The following is a 5,000-nucleotide window of genomic DNA, read 5'->3' as shown; positions in this document are numbered from 1 at the left end:
ATTTTCGAAAAGGTAATTTTTGATCCCTATAGTTTTCGGATCACTAGACTTTCAGCTAGGAAATCCGAACAGATGAAAAATTTTTAGGGGATAAAAATATGCCTACATCTACCGTTTAAATACTAAAATACGTTTAACAATGCTATGTTTAAGTGCTTTTGAACTATATTCTCGTTGGGTGCCCCTGGTAAGGGCCTAAAGACCAGCCTGCAAAATCGAAATTCCAGAAGTGAGAAAACATCATGTTTTAAATTACTTGAGTTGCGTGTTTCTGTTTTTTTTTTTATTGGATGATAACGGCACCAGGTCTGCTAGCGTTTCTTCAAGCGAGTTTTTTCTTGTTTTTTAATCTGACACGAAGTGGGCCTTTTTTGTTTTAACAATGAATTGGCAGCTTTAAAATAGAAACAAGAATCCGGATTTGGATTTTCCCAACGAAACGCACCTAAATTTCCGAGAAAATCCACTGCACCGTGACTTGGCTGGAATTTAATTAGACTGATTGTCTCGCACTGCACGCTGTCAGTCGGCAAATAATTACATTTCGGTTGCTTATGTAATAAGCAGAAGAAGTCATGACGTTATTTACAGACGCAACTAAAATGCGGCGCAAAACGTTGTCACGCTACGTTAATTTGGCCTCATAACGTTACCATTTTCTCTCAGGAGCTTTCTGCTACACACTTTTTGGTATAAAAGCTCAATTTATCATCAGAAAAGAGGAACCACCGGGCAAGCTACGATAAGAAAGTGCTAGCCCGACAAGTCATTCCACTAGCCCCGGGCTATCGGACAGCACTTTCGTCGTGCCCTGCTGAGTGGAGTCCAATTGGGTGTAAATTTGCCAGTATGGCAATCCCAGTCGGCGAGTGGGTGGGATTTGTTCGATTTAATTTTTTTATTATTATTATTACTTTTTTCCGTTTCGGTAAAAGTCTTGCCTGTCACTCCCCTGGTAAGTGGTGTCTTTGTGCATAGAGCCTTCTGCGCGTATTTTCTTAGGATCTAGAGGGTAGTGGAAATGCTTAGATTTCTCTGGTGGACACAGCAGAATAATTAATTTAACCTGCAATGGCGTTGAAAGTCATGTAACGCGAATGGCGTTTTAGTGGATCCTTAAACAAAATTTACACTTATGGAGCTCAATAATGGAAAGTCAGTTGGATAAACTACATGTAGGCAGGCGGTGAAAAACAAACACCTGGAATCTTAAAAGCGACGAGTAATGGACTTCGACAACAATCTATCGCCCGTCGAGCCCAAATCAAAGTGAGCTGTATTTCTAATATTTTACCAAGTGTGCTGTTATGTAGAACACTGAAACCAAATGGAAAATTCTCTGGTAACTTGTATGGGTTCAACAAAGACAGAGAACAAATGGAACACCTTACTGTAAGTGGATCTGTGATCAACTCTGCACAGTCTTCAGTAAAAAATAATTGGAAATGTGACAGCCAAGAATTATATGAAAGAAAGCTTGTCATCTATTTTGTGCTTCATTATTCAAGGAAAAGGTTCTTCATGGAAACGGTTTGATCCTGAAATTTAGTTTGTTGTAATATTGTGCATATTTGACACGATTTAGTTTTTCTCTTCACACACGTAATGAAATAGGAAGGGGTTTTTGCCTCTAATAGCAAATATGTTGTTTGTTTAAAAAAATTGTTTGCTGGAAAAGGTCGCCTTTATGAATATAAATTCATCATGTTTTATAATAATGCGAGCTTAACTGGATAGTTTTTATGGCAATAGTAGAGCATTTTCGTGTCAAAATGAGGTTAGCGTCTTTCTATTGTGCTAACTTAATTAAATATAAATATCCATTCTGCCTCGTGAGTTTGTTATTCTCGTTAACCAGCAATGGTGTCAAAAGTCATTGCAACGCAAATGGCGTTTTAGTCAACAAAATATGCTCTCGTGGAGCTCAAGAAGGGAACGTGAATTGGATGAACAAGACAGGCGATGATGATCTGGAATCTTAAAAGCGAGGAGTAATGGACTTCGACAACAATCTTTCGCCCATCGAGCCGAAATCAAAGTGAGCTGTATTTCCAATATTTTATCATGATTGTAGTGTTAACCAAATGGGAAATTACCTGGTACCTTATGGGTTCAACAAAGTCAAGTAAAAAAAAATTGGAAATGTGACAGTCAAGAATTATTTGAAAGAAAGCTTGTCGACTATTTTGTGCACCATTATTCAAGGAGAAGGTTCTTCAGGAAAGGCTGTTGCGTACATGGTAATTTGACATGATTGAGTGCACGCAATGAAATAGGAAAATGTTTTTTCCTCTAAGAGCAAGTATGTTGTTTGTTTCAATAAATGTTTCCCTGGAAAAGGATTCTGGGATACTTTCTGCCTTTGTGAATTATAATATCATGTTGTGTATTGAAGGTTGAAATGTGATATGGCAGGATATTTTTAGTATTGCTCTGTAAGCAGGAAGGGTTCACGAAAATAAACAGGTCTGTTGGAAGCGTGCTTGAGTTTCAACAAAATGAGCCCCAAAATCAGCAAAAAATTGTGACGCCGATGAATAATCAAGTAGCTGCTATTTCCAAAATGATGGAATTACCTGGTGATAAATAACCTCAACTTGGAGAGTAAATTTGACTTTGCAGAAACAATGGTCAACCTCAAGAGTTGGGCGATTGTGATCTTTGCTTTGAATTCGCTCATTTATTGTCAAACTTTATAACACTTGACAGAAAAAGAAACTTACGAAAACCCGGTATCTTGCCATCATTTGACACAGATGCTTCACTGTTTGGCAAGTAAACATGCTGGGGTAACATCACACCGCCCGCTGAATTCCGTCAATGTCACTTTCGATTTAAGCTAACAAAATCTGTACCTTGCTGAGTTCACATTTGTTAGTGTTAATAGTACATTGTACAGTACCGCCTGAAAGTATTGACCCCTCGGGACGAGGCAATACCTCGTCTTTGCCGTGGGTAGTGGTCGCGCGCCACCGAGGTATGTAAATTTTTTTCCCTCGGTAAAACCGAGGTGCAATTTGCCGCGAGAGAAAAGACGAGGCTTGCCGCGGGAAAGAACAATGATTTGCTTCCCGTGTGAAATAAGTGGAAGACTGTCAAGTTTTAGATCTCATGGTGTGAAGAATCGATTCTTAAAGCAAGAAATCGTTATCAAAATGAGAAAGTGCGCGATTTCCGTAAGGACTCAAATTTTATTATCTTTACATAATGTAAAACCGAAGACTTCTGTACTGTAAAGATACAAAGATACTGTTATTTAACTACAGTGTAAGCGACAGCTGTGTTATCTAACCAACGAAACACTCGTTGTTATCCAAGCTGTAATACTTTATGTGTGCGTGAGAAATTTGTTTTGTTTCAGGAAACTTGGGCCGTCCAAACGTCTGGGACGGGTAACTTTTCCGTTCGGACAAGGAAAAACGTGATCCCACAGGTCCGAATGGACGACTGAGTTGTAGAGGTCCAACTTAAAAAAAGTCAAGAAACTATACAATGTACTTACCTGTTTTCTTTGGATATATAATAAAATATTCTTTCCGCAATTAATAACATAAGTGCTCTAAAAAAGAAGTAGCTCTTACAGAAAGTAAAATAAAATATCATTTTGTTTACGTTGTGTGTTTGATTTCGTCATGCGAGGTGCCGCCATTAAATTCCATGTGAGTCCTGCTGTACAACATAATAGCAGGTTCGCGATATCGCACGTGCTTGTCAGTCACGTTTCAGCGAGTTTCAGTGCTTTTCTTCAAGCGTCATGTCTTTGTCTCAGTCGACACTTACTAGCTTTTTAAAGAGGTCAGCACCGGAAACACATGATGCAGATGATGGTACCAGCAATGATGTTCATTCCAAAAAGAAAAAAAGCGAAGATAACAAGAAAAAGGATGAAACGAAGCGCATAAGAAAGTTTTAACCAGCGTGGCAGAAGAGCTAAAATGAAATATGAAGTTTATATATTACCCTTTAGTGTTGTTGTGGTTGTCTATTTTTGGACAAGTAGTTTGTGGTTCGGAGAAGCAAAATACACATTGTACTTGTCCAAAGGGACAAGTGAATTGAAAAGAAAGTTTCTTGCCCTAAAGTAAAGTAAAGTAAAGTAAAGCAACCATATTTAACGTCGATAACTCGTAACAGTAATTCAACTGACAAACCTGAGGTCGACGGTGCGCTCATTTTACTCCCCCCTCTCCATCAGTGCTCCGTTTTACGGGTATTTAAAGCTACTTAGCTACACGGAAAGGAAAGAAGTTGAAACAAAGATGCGAGATCCGGGAATCGAACTCAGGACCTCTTGCACCAAGGCCGCGCACCAACCGACTGTGCCATCCTTGCTCCTCAAAGGAGCATACACTCAGAAATATTAATAATTATTGATCATTCATTTGGCATGTTAGCTGTGTCCTTTCAACTTTTCTCCTGGTGCACCAATATTGCAGAAGACCTCATTTTTTTTTCTTATCCCAACTAATGTCGATCAAGATTCATAATTACTGTCTCCTTATGTTCAAAATGTCTGTAGGGCAGTAAAAACGTGTTTTTTTAATCCTGAAACTTTGAAAAACAAGCTTAAAATTGCTCAGAAAAAAATCCCATAATTTAAAATATTTATCGCATAATTGGTCTTTCTAATCGCATAATCTGACCTGCAAATTTTGCATAATTTGCATTTTTTCATCGCACCCTATCAGAAGGCCTGTTTAGAGATGAATGTAAGGCCAAACCTTGTCTTCAATACTGTGGTCCTTGTAACGCTAGTGTAGAATCATTTGAGTCGACTCATTTTAACGCTGGTGTAGAATCGTGTGATTGCTCACTAAGTGTTTTAAAGATCAATGTGGGGCCAAATCTTGTCTTCCAGACAGTGGTCCTTTTAACACTAGTGTAGAATCATAATGAGTGCTTAATAAGTGTTTTCGAGATGAATGTACATGTGGGGCCAAATGCTGTGTTCAATACTGTGGTCCTTGTAACACTGATGTAGAATCATTTTCGTAAGGATG

This window comes from Montipora foliosa, chromosome 3, assembly GCF_036669935.1.
Source record: "Montipora foliosa isolate CH-2021 chromosome 3, ASM3666993v2, whole genome shotgun sequence".
Taxonomy (NCBI): domain Eukaryota; kingdom Metazoa; phylum Cnidaria; class Anthozoa; order Scleractinia; family Acroporidae; genus Montipora; species Montipora foliosa.
This window is presented reverse-complemented; position numbering follows the sequence as displayed.